The sequence below is a fragment of the Erythranthe guttata genome, chromosome 7 (assembly GCF_056151865.1).
Source record: "Erythranthe guttata isolate IM_541 chromosome 7, IM_541, whole genome shotgun sequence".
Lineage (NCBI taxonomy): Eukaryota > Viridiplantae > Streptophyta > Magnoliopsida > Lamiales > Phrymaceae > Erythranthe > Erythranthe guttata.
In genome coordinates this window covers 1,398,121-1,411,021 of record NC_142539.1, presented here as the reverse complement: position 1 = coordinate 1,411,021, position 12,901 = coordinate 1,398,121, and the positions used below count along the sequence as shown (strand labels likewise).

The 12,901-nt window shown below is 33.1% G+C and overlaps 1 pseudogene across 1 annotated transcript; it reads left to right on the top strand.

Annotated features, from left to right (window-relative positions):
- The first annotated feature begins 8,822 nt into the window (after positions 1 to 8,822).
- On the top strand, positions 8,823 to 10,395 carry LOC105949473 (adenylate isopentenyltransferase 3, chloroplastic pseudogene; annotated as a pseudogene). The gene is made up of 2 exons (XR_016032109.1): positions 8,823 to 9,026; positions 9,189 to 10,395. The product of XR_016032109.1 is annotated as an adenylate isopentenyltransferase 3, chloroplastic pseudogene (transcript).
- Positions 10,396 to 12,901: the final 2,506 nt, after the last annotated feature.

Here is a 12,901-nt window from a genome sequence, read left to right as displayed (position 1 = left end):
AGTATTTTAATATAAGCACATAATCTCCTTGTACCTTCAATAATTCCATCTTCTTAATGAGTATAAATATTTACCAAATGGAATATAATAGGGGATTATGTGCTTATATTGAAATATATATATATATATATATATATATATATATATATATAAGGGGGTCATCTGCACAAAATTCAAACTACAAGGTACGTTATGTGTTTATATCGAAAGTATAAGGAGTTCGTGAGCACAAAACTCAAAAACAGATATTAAGTGCTATTAATTATGAATCTTGCAATTAGTTGTAAGTGATTAGTATTTTGCTATACTTTCTTGATTTTGGGTTAAAAAAAAATTACACTAATGCAATGGAGTATATATTAATTAGTCGAGGTGTAGTCAAATCATATGATTAAGAAAACGATGATTAATTAACATGCTTAATTATGGGTTATATAATTAATTAAAAAAGAGTGCACTAAGATGAAGTAGGGTCAATTTCGGAATCATAGTTCATAACAGGGTGGAGCCACACTGCCAAACGACCCTTCAAATAATACTATTTAATAGCTAAAAATGACTCCTAACTAATTAAATAATTATCTACTAATATACATTATTATCTTACAAATGGTTCTGCACGGGGGGCTTGTTTGTTTGAAGATGCAATTAATTTCTTAACAACATTGACTTGCTCATCATTGCTTATTTCTTAATTTTTAAATTTTTTTTTTAATTTTTAATTAAGTATTCAAATAATACTTTATATATATATGAAATGATTCTCCAAAGATAAAAGTTATGCCATCTTGGAGTAAAAGTCCAATTGAGGTGACTATTCTTTCCCTTTTCTTTTCCTAAGAAAAAAATTAATAAAATTAGGTCGTTACCTATCTTTGGTCTATGAGATGTTACACCTGATACAAAATACGGAGGTTTTGTACTATAAATATATACAAATAACCATCCATTAAACATATATATATATATATATACATGGATGTGTGTTATTATGTGTAAATTAATACTGCTGGATTATTACAGTGTATTTCACTGAGTGTAGCATCAACAAAATCCGTATCTTTCTAGCTGTTAAATTCATTGTAATCTTGAATCTTTAGTAATTAAAATAATATGATTAAAAAAACTATCTTTTAACTCAAGATAAGATTTATATGAATCTTATAGATGTTATATTCAGTGCATGTATATATGTATTGAGGATCAAGTGATTATTTAATAAAAATGAGACCTTTTTTTTATATTGAATTATGGTAATTTATTAATTAGTAAGAGAGATTAATTCAATGAAATAGAGTACACACCATATTGAATTTACCTCTTCTTTTATTTATTTAATTAGTAAATATGAAATAGAAACTAGTACATGTGACTTTTGCCAAGATAATATAGTGGTAGACAACTTTTTATAACTAAATGTTAATTGTGTTTCAAGTGGTTCTTCCATTTATATTTGTTGCATAAAAAAAAATTAAAAAAAAAATTTGTACTATAATATTTTATTTAATATTTCATCCTCATATTTTCAATAAACAAAAAATTAAATGCATATTTAAATAGTTATAAATTAAAATGGTAATAAAAATATGTATTATCGTTATTAAATTGCCTTAAAATAAAAATATAACATATTGGTACCTGAAGATATTGTTAATATATTTCTTAGCCTAATGATTGCAATTCGCAACAATACAAAGTTAGGGTTTAATTTAGGTTTTAGAGTGAGTGAGAGCTCAATTTATTATTTTATTTTATTTATTTATTTATTGGTAAAAAGAATTAGTGAAACAATGAGTTGTGGCCCGTGGACTTATTCTCTAAATGCCAAAAAATGAAAAGGCTTTTATTTTTATTTTTTTATCTTTTTAATAATTAAAATAAATATATAATAGAAAGTGGAAGAGCCATCGCATTGATTTTGTCTTTTAACTATTTTTAAAGCTAATTAGGTGTAGTGATTTAATCATATTGTCCTTGTTAATTAAAATCATATATGATTAAAGGGAATTGCATGAAATTAGTTGCATAAATAAATGTTATAATGCAAGTTATGATTGGGATATAATTAAGTAGTACCTTTGATTGTGACATTAACTAGGTTAAGTTACATGGAGGGGCCGGTTAAAAATATATTTCCTCTGCACCAAAATATTTGTCGCCTCATAATTTTTTTAATTACTTGTTAATTTTATACTATCATATTTGTTCATTTGAATAGTTTTTTATTGTTCCAAATTATATGTCACATTATAATTTTAATAATGAAGTATTAATTGCACTATTTTCAATATTACCCTTGATTACTCTTATTTAATTAACTGAAAAACTATTGATCACAATGATATTTTAGTAATTTTTTGTATTTATTTTTAACTATACCCTATGAACATTTATTGGTTTTTTTAATATGTGCGCAACAATTAGAAACGACATATAAAATGGGACGGAGAGAGTAGCTACAACGATGCATTAATTGTGCTTTTTTTTTTATTCTCAACTTTGCCATTTGTAACCCTTGATTGTTTGAAACACAATTAAATTTGCAAGGGCATTTTAGTCATTTTACTCATAATATATGTCGTTTTGTCAACTTTCTTAGTACGTGCGCAACAGTCTATTACGAATTAGTTTTAATTACATTGAAACTGGCTTGGCTTATTCCATCAAAAATTTGTTTAATTTATTTTCTAATTTAATTAATTTCAAAATTGATATTCATAGATATAGTAACACGTAGTCATTTATAAGTTATAAATTACAAGGCAACTATAAAGACAATACGAACTTATGCAAAATTGAAAATTCACTTTGAATCTTGAAAACTTATATCCAACTTTTGACTGCACTCTTCCAATTCAAGAAAAGGAGAATTAAATAATAAATATGGAAATTTAAATAAATAAAAATGAATATAGAGAAAAGTTGTAATATGAAGAAGTTAGAAGGAAGAATCTATTCCGAGCTTATTTTAATTTTATTAATCCGCCGCACAAATGAAACTTAAAGTGTGAAAGCATATTATTTAGCTTTATTAGCAAAAATATTATAATTACCCTTATAAGATATGTTCACTAATCTCTTTATCCGTACAACAATATTGCACGTGATGACTCACCAAAATTGCACATTATATCAATTTATTTAATTTTATTAATGATTCTCCAAACTCAAATGGGATTTCTATTTCTATATAGATATATATAAAATACAAGGGTGCAAATTTAGACCTGTTTTAATACAAAAATTGGATGCCATATGATGATTGACACGTGAATAGTTTAAATAAAAATATAATTAAGATTCTAGTAATTGGAGAAAAAAAAAAGAAAAAAGAAAAAAGAAAACCCCAGCATAATCCATAATCCCTCTAACGCTAATTATAATCAGCGTGATTTATTAAGAGATAAGACTAAAGAATACCACATGTCAAAAAATTAGTGGAATCCGATTTATATTAAATATCAGCTGATCCGCTCAGAATTTAGATGGTGTTTGGCTAAGCTTATTTTAAACAACTGATAAGCTCTTACATCTGATAAGATGTTTTTAGAGCTGATAAGCTGTTACATCTTATTTTTATGATTAATTTTTAGAGTGTTTGGATAATGAGCTTATTTCCTATTTTTACTCATTATAAGATCTTAAATAAAAAGGTGGGGTAGAGGTACTTATTTAAAAAGATCTTATTTGGTCTCCAACATCTTATTTAAAAAAAAAAAAAGATCTTTTTTTAAAAAATTACCAAACACTTTGGAAGAGCTTATAAGTTCTAAAACATCTTATAACCTCCTTTTAACATCTTATAAGTTTAGCCAAACACCCTTTTAATCTCAAAATATAATAATCACATATTTCATTAATAGAGTAATAAAACATACATAATTTATTCTTTTACATTTAAAGTAACATAAAAATATTAATCTATACAGTTAAATCTCTATGAATTAATACAGTTAGGACTAGCAAAATTATATTAATTTAGCGAAATATTAAATATCGAACTCACAAATTGGTATGTCTATATCGAGTCAGGGTCACAATACATTATTATTTAAGCGAGATTATTAATTTATCGAGATTTTACTGTATTTATAATAATGATTTCATTTACATAGATTTCATTTACATAATACAATACCAAGCAATTTGACATATATTTTATATATAAAAGAAAGAAACGCTAGGGCAACCCTGAAAAACCCTAATGTCATATTTGTATTTTTTTTTATTTGTTTTTTATTTTCGATTTTTATCAAATTTATCTCCTAAATATTATATTAAATATTATTTTTGATTTTTATCAGATTTTTATCTCCTAAATATTATTTTTCGATTTGTATTAGATTTTTATCTCCTAAATATTATTTTTGATTTTTATCAAATTTTTATCTCCTAAATATTATTTTAAATATTATTTTTGATTTTTATCTCCTAAATATTATTTTCGATTTGTATTAGTTTTTTATCTCCTAAATATTATTTTCGATTTTTATCAAATTTTTATCTCCTAAATATTATTTTAAATATTATTTTCGATTTGTATGAATTTTTTATCTCCAAAATATTATTTTAATTATTATTTTCGAATTTTATCAAATTTATATCTCCTAAATATAATTTTAAATATTATTTTAAATTTTTAGCAGATTTTTATCTCCTAAATATTATTTTAAATATTATTTTCGATTTTTATCAAATTTTTATCTCCAAAATATTATATTAATATTATTTTCGAATTTTATCAAAGTTATATCTCCTAAATATTATTTTAAATATTTTTTTCGAGTATCTTATATATAAAAGAAAGAAACGCTAGGGCAACTCAAGAAACCATAATGTCATATTTGTAATTTTTTCTTATATATAAAAGAACGAAACGCTAGGGCAACCCTAAGAAATCCTAATGTCATATTTGTAATTTTTTTTTATTATTTTCGTTTTTTATCAAATTTATCTCCTAAATATTATTTTAGATTTTTATCTACAAAATATTATTTTTGATTTGTATCAGATGTTTATCTCCCAAATATTATATTCGATTTTTATCAAATTTTTATCTCATAAATATTATTTTAAATATTATTTTTGATTTGTATCAATTTGTTATCTCCTAAACATTATTTTAATTATTATTTTCGAATTTTATCAAATTTATATCTCCTAAATATAGTTTAAATATTATTTTGATTTTTAGCAGATTTTTATACTTTAAATCTTATTTTCGATTTTTATCAAATCTTTTTATCCTAAATATTATTTTAAATATTATTTTTTGAATTTTATCAAATTTATATCTCCTAAATATTATTTTAAATATTGTTTTCGAGTTTTATAAAAAAATTATCTCCTAAATATTATTTTTCAATTTTTATCAAATTTTTGTCTCATAAATATTATTTTCGATTTTGATCAAATTTTTATCTCCTAAATATTATTTTAACTAATATTTTTGATTTTTATCATATTTTTATCTCCTAAATATTATTTTAATTATTATTTTCGTATTTTATCAACTTTTATCTCATTAACATTATTTTAAATATTATTTTCGATTTTTATCAAATTTTTATCTCTTGAATATTAATTTAAATATTATTTTCGATTTTTATCAAATTTTTATTTTCGATTTTCATCAAATTTTTATCTCCTAAATATTATTTTCGATTTTTATCTCCTTAATATTATTTTCAATTTTTATCAATTTTTTATGCCTGAACTTGCCAAATCACTCCTATTTTCAGCCATAGATATCTCTAATGCACAAACAATTAAATCTCCTAAATATTATTTTATCTCCTAATTTTCAGCCATAAACATCTGAACACTAAATATTATTTTTTGATGATAAAATACTAATTATCGTATTCCCAAAGATGGACGATTCCCAAAGACTTCCCTTAAGATTTCTTAACACTTTTAACTTCTCTCTTCTACTTCAACACGTTTGTGTTTGCTCTTCTTATTTATATCCACCTCGATCTACAACATTTGAATTTTATTTCTTCATCCTACCTAAGGCTTCTTCTTTTGGTAACCCGACTTTAGAATTTTTTTCTTATTTTCTTCTTCATCCTATTGAGTGTGTGGTAATTAGTTTGCATCTTTTTCCATCATGGCTTATAGGTAATTTATTTTTGTTAAATTATGTGTTTCATTAATTTATACCAAAGATTTCAAATTTTGTGTATAACAATTATTTCCTTTTTGATGTTATTGGACATGTTATAGAAAGGGATGATTGGAGAGAACTAAGCAAAAATGGGCGGAACCACAAGCTATTGGAAGTCGACCTTCAAGACATATTGTTTGTATGGATATTTAATTTATTGTTTATATTTATTTTTGTTTCTAAATTTTCCAATATAATTGTTAATTCCAGTGACAAAACAGGACCAAAACGAGGCAGTGAAGAAGCGCTTAATTACGATGCAAGATGTATAGATGGCCTTTTACGTTGTCGATAGTTTAGTTTTGATTAGGTTAAGTAAGTTATTAAATCTAATTACTTTTAAACTCAACATGAAATACATAGTTGATGATTTTGTTTTTGGTTCAATTTTTCAATCTAATGGTATTAGTTGATTCAATTTATTTAGAAAATTATTCAACAGTAAAATTATTTGTTTTTTTTTTTTTTTTTTTTTTGTGTGTGTAGTATACTTAGTAATGTTCCACTAATGAATTATTAATGAATGATTATTATAACAATATTTTGATCATAGGATACATCAAACGTTTGTTTATATTTTTACAATATCAAAACAATGTAATTTGTTGCCCCGTGCATCGCACGGGGACAATTACTAGTATAATATAAATAAAATAATTAAGATTTCTCCACCACATAACACAAACATGCTAAGTGTCACATGGGCAACACAAACACAGAATATTTGTGCACGTTATTATATATTAATTTAGGATTATTATTAATTAGTAATTATTAATTAATTAATTACTAGGAAAGCTTTAATTGGTGATTCACTTCTCAGCTTTCTGTTGAATATGACAGCAAAATTCGGTTGAGATAACTCAACTGAGATAGTCAAAACCACTAAATAAAAATAGATTAATGATTTAATTAAGTAAGGTTTATTAATTAAGGTGGGGGTGCCTAGATATTAATTAGCATGTAGTAATTAATTAATAATATAATATAATATAATTAATTAATCTTGGTATCTAAACAACTCTAAATATAATTATAAATTATTCACGCCGCTGCTTTTGAGAAAACAACTTGCCCACCTATATATATAGTGCTGATAATGTGATCACTGATCAGTGCTTATAGTTAATGCCAGGATAATGACAAACTAATTAACAAAGTTTAGTGTTAATTAAATAAAAAACATATCTCCAAATTTAAATTTGGAGATTCTTGTTGTTTGTACCTGTAACCTATTTTTTTTTTTTTTTTTTATGAAAAAAGAATTAATATTGACAAAATTCTTTTGTTTCTTGTTTCGATGTAAAATTTACATTATTTATTCAGATAAGTACTTATATTTTTTGTAATGTTGATTAGTTACCTTTTAAATCCTACATGAATTACCTCTCGAAATACACTATTTTTCATATTTGATTTACCCATAGCACAATCGTAGATATGAATGTACGATACGGAGATCCAATACCCGATGAAATATATAATGCGGTATTGGACCGTAAATCTACATAAATAACTACTCACTAAGCATACATACACACATAAGTTGTAAGTTCTACAAAATCACGATATACATACGTACAGGGGCGGACCCAAGGCATGTGTTGGGGGCCCCCGCCCCTGGAGATTTTTTTTTTTTTTTTTACCTTTATTTTATTATTTTTTTAATATTTTGGATTATTTATCTTTTAATTTATACACTTTAGCCCCCTAAAGTTAAAATTTTATACCATTTTACCTCAAAATTTTTTTTAGCCCCCACCCAAAACCCCCTGAATCCGCCCCTGCATATGTACAAATCTATAAATATGTGGTTTCACCCACCACCACTCCATTTTTTTCTTCTTCGTGCTCTTAATTTTATTTTTTCCTGTTGTTATACCATTTTTATCAAAAACTACAAATATTCACTTATTTAATGAATTTGAAGGTATAAATCCAAGAATAATACGGGTACCCTGCATCCAAACTCCCGATTTTCTAAGTTCACTTAGTCAACACAAGGTAGCCCGTTCGTAAACACCGTGCACTTAAAACTATTTGATCATGGGTTCGAGACATGAGGACGAGAATCATAGAACCAATAACTATTCTCATTTAAAAAAAACAAAAAAAAAGTTCACTAAGAGTGCGTTTGGATGGAAGGATTTGGGGAGGGATTTGATTTGGGGAAGGGATTTGAAATGACTCCAATTTTGGAGTCATTTGAAATCCACCTCAATTACTCAAAACATAACTAAAAATGAGGGGTGTGGATTTGAAATCCATCCCCAAATCCCTCAATCCAAACAAGTCCAAGGGATTTGTTATTATGGATTTGAAATCCCTTCCCCAAATCCTTCCATCCAAATGCACCCTAAGTGTAATATTTGGGGAGATAGATTTCAATTGTATACCTGATTAAATAACCACCCACTAAACACACATTCGCCTAATGCAATGTAAATCTAGGGTTAAAATACATCCACCTAAAATAAACAATTAATCAGATGTAGCATCTACTGAGTCTCGATATAAAACATAAAAGAGTGAACAAAAGAAAGAAATTAGGAGTTGACACGTGTAAGGCATTGACTCCTTTCTTAGAGAATATGCATGGCTTCCACTTTCCCACCACCATTAATATAAATACCTCCTCACTCCCTCATATTTTGCAGGCAATTTCATTTTCTCAGGAGAAAACACACACACACACACTATAAATATACTTCTGATTAAGCTTTAAATCGGAACACTTAATCATTAATCAAACTAATTAATTTCTTCATTTAATTTTTACAATAGAAAACAAATAATTGCACAGGTTTTCTGATTGTCATCCCCCATTCGCCGCATCTTCTTCTCACTACTTATAAAGGTATTTTTATTTAATTTCCATTTCCATTTTATTAATTATTTGTTGTTATATATATATATATATATATATATATATATATATATATATATATATATATATAAATTAATTATTATCTTGTATTATTCTCGTAGTTAAATTAATGTTTTGGTAATGATCAAACAGGTGGTAATTAAGAGATTATATATATATAATCATGAGAATCTCATTCTCCGCCTGCAAGCCGCCGCAGGCGGCGCCGCCGCCGCTGGTGAACTTTCCGGCGGGGCTGATCAACATAATGGACAAGCTAATCCTCCCGCGGCAGCGCCGCAAGGAGAAGGTGGTGGTGGTGATGGGCGCCACCGGCACCGGAAAATCCCGGCTCTCCATAGACCTGGCCACCCGGTTCGGGGCGGAGATAATCAACTCCGACAAAATGCAAGTCTACCGGGGGCTCGACGTCGTCACCAACAAGGTCACCGCCGCCGAGTGCCGCGGCGTCCCCCACCACCTCCTCGGAATCGCCGACCCCGACGACGACTTCACCGCCGCCGACTTCGTGGAGCGCGCCTCCCTCGCGGCGGAGGAAATCACCCACAGGGGGCGGCTCCCGATCATCGCCGGCGGGTCGAACTCGTTCGTGAAGGCGCTGGTGAGCGACGACCACTACTTCCGGTCGAGGTACGAGTGCTGCTTCCTCTGGGTGGATGTTTCTCTCCCCGTCCTGCATTACTTCGTCTCCAAGCGCGTTGACCGGATGGTCGTCGCCGGACTTGTGGACGAAGCCCGGGAGTTATTCGCCGGCGCCGGCGGAGACTACAGTCGGGGTATCCGCCGGGCCATCGGGGTGCCGGAGATGGACGAGTTCTTCAGAAACGAGACTTTGGTTGATGACGTCACTAGGGCTGACCTTCTTGAGAGAGCCGTTGACCAGATTAAAGCGTGCACGCGGAATTTGGTGTGCTGCCAGCTCAGGAATATTGCCAGGCTGGAGGAGCACCTCGAGCGGCGGATACACCGGCTCAACGCCACGGAGGCGCTCCTCCGCCACGGCGGAGATGCTGACGAAGCATGGGAGAGGGTGGTCGCGGGTCCCGGGACCGCGATCGTCGGCCGGTTCTTGTCCGATGAACCGCCCCCGACGCCCATGTCGTCGTCAGCAACCGCCGCCGCTTCCGTCATCCTCGGCCCCACCAACTCAACCGCCGCCGTCGCAGCCGCCGCCCGCTAGTTAATATTAATTTTTCACCATAACTTAATAATAAAAAATAAAAAATAAACAATAATCATTGTGCTAATCTTTCTCATCACACCGAGTGAGAATAATAAAGATAGGCACAATAATGCCACGTGGAGCAGTGCTGGTTCTGCCACGTGTCAACCACCCGAATCTACCTGCTCTTTGTCTTTTTCCTCTCTCAAAACGTTGCTATCACAAAACTCACACGGTTAAAAAGTACCGAAATATTGGTCGGCCGTACAGTTAAATCTGACGGCGCTTGTTTTTGACCTATTTTCTGCCCTAATTAAATTCCCAATTTAGAAAAAAAGAAAAAAAAAAGAATTAATTGGGGGCTTCTTCACTTTTAATTATTTCGTGTAATCTATTTTTGATGATGCTAATTACTTAGATCACCTGGGATGGTGTAGAAAACGAAATGGGAGAGCAAAGCATATCAGTAGCTTGACAACTTGATGATCCTGAGGTACCTGCGATCATAGAACACATGAACTAAGCCGGGGGTTGATCCGGCGGAAACCCCTCCGACGCTCAAGTCAGACGTGCTGAAAGTGGAAATAGTCCAGAGAATACAGTTGATAGTATTACTCGGTTAATTGGACGTACCTTAATAAAATGAGGAAAACCTCTATTTATATGTCGTTTATTGGGTTGGGTTTGCTTTGTTGGGCCCAAGCCTTACTTGAAGGTGTTTGGGCCTCGGTGATATTGGTCTTCAATATTGGGCTCGTGGCCCAGTAGGTAAATAACTTGTAGGCCCATTGGGTTGGCCCAATTAGGCATATCATTAAGCCCCCCACTCTCGAGTCGATGTGGGGGCCATGTCGAAATGGGTTCTCAATCGTGTCGAGAGTGAAAATTGTAGTGTTTGTTCTTTGGCATATGGCCTGATGGTGTGCGAAAATGCATTGGAGCGTGTGTCGGAGGGGCGTGAATGCGCATCGGCGCGTAGCGCGACTAAGTTGTCGCTATGTAAGTTATTTGAGTCGTCGGTGTTGTCCCGCGACGATGTAGTAGCGAATTGTCTCCTCGTGGGAGTTGTCTCGTCGCGGGGTAATATAGTTGATCGAGTTATCTCCTCGTGGGAGTTGTTTCGCGATAATGTGGTAGCACGGATCAAGTAATCTCCTCGTGGGAGTTGTCTCGTCATGGGATAATAGAGTTGATCGAGTTATCTCCTCGTGGGAGTTGTCTCGTGATAATGTAGTAGCACGGAGCTAGTATTCTCCTCGTGGGAGTTGTTATTTATCGACATTGTCAATGTTTTGACGCGTTGCTTGTATGTGTTTACATATAGCCTTGTGCGTGATGTACTTGAGGAGGGGATCAGGCTCTCAAGAGTTTTTTTATGGGGATCGTGCCCCTTGTTAGACCTCGTGGGTCGTAAGTATGTTTGGACCGTGGCCACGTTTTAATGAAGGACCCATCGAAAACAAGTAGATAAATTTTGAGTAATCAAGCTGGCCAGGCTATATAGATTCTCATAATATCTCTAAGTGTTTCTAGGGTTGTAATCGTGCTAACTTGAGATTGCGATTATGTAGTGCATTGCGAGCGAGTTGTCTCTTCAAGAGAGTTGTCTTGCAGCGAAGTTGTAGGAGCATTGGATGATGCGCGATTTAGGCGCGTGTGGATTGAGGTTGCTCTGAGCGAGTTGTCTCCTCGTGGGAGTTGTTTCGCAGCGAGTCTTATTATCGAGCGAGGTGGTTGCACGTGGGAGTTGCCTTGCAACGGATTTGTAGTATCGAGCGAGTTAGCTCCTCGTGGGAGTTGTCCCGCTGCGGGTTGGGGTACCGAGCGAGTTGGCTCCTCGTGGGAGTAATCTCGCTGCGGGTCATAGGATGGAGCGAGTGGTTTCCTCGTAGGAGTTATCTCGCTGTGGGTTCGTAGGACCGAGTGAGTTGGCTCCTCGTGGGAGTTTCCTCGCTGCGGGTCGTAGGATGGAGCGAGTGGTCTCCTCGTAGGAGTTATCTCGCTGTGGGTTCGTAGGACCGAGCGAGTTGGCTCCTCGTGGGAGTTTCCTCGTTGCGGGTCGTAGGATGGAGCGAGTGGTCTCCTCGTAGGAGTTATCTCGTTGTGGGTTCGTAGGACCGAGCGAGTTGGCTCCTCGTGGGAGTTTCCTCGCTGCGGGTCGTAGGATGGAGCGAGTGGTCTCCTTGTAGGAGTTATCTCGCTGTGGGTTCTTAGACCCGAGGGAGTTGACTCCTCGTGGGAGTTGCCTCGCAACGGGTTATATGACTGAGCAATTTATCTCCTCGCGGGAGTTGTCTTGCCGCCGGTTGTAGTACCGAGCGAGTTGGCTCCTCGTGGGAGTTGTCTCGCTACGAGTTGTAGTATTGGGCGAGTTGGCTCCTCGTGGGAGTTGTCTCGCTGCGAATTGTGGGACAGAGCGAGTGGTCTTCTCGTGGGAGTTATCTCGCTGTGGTTATGAGACCCGAGGGAGTTGGCTCCTCGTGGGAGTTATCTCACAACGGGTTATAAGACGGAGCGAGTGGTCTCCTCGGGGGAGTTATCTCGCTGTGGTTATGAGACCCGAGGGAGTTGGCTCCTCGTGGGAGTTATCTCACAACGGGTTATAAGACGGAGCGAGTGGTCTCCTCGGGGGAGTTATCTTGCTATAATTTCGTAGACCCGAGGGAGTTGGCTCCTCGTGGGA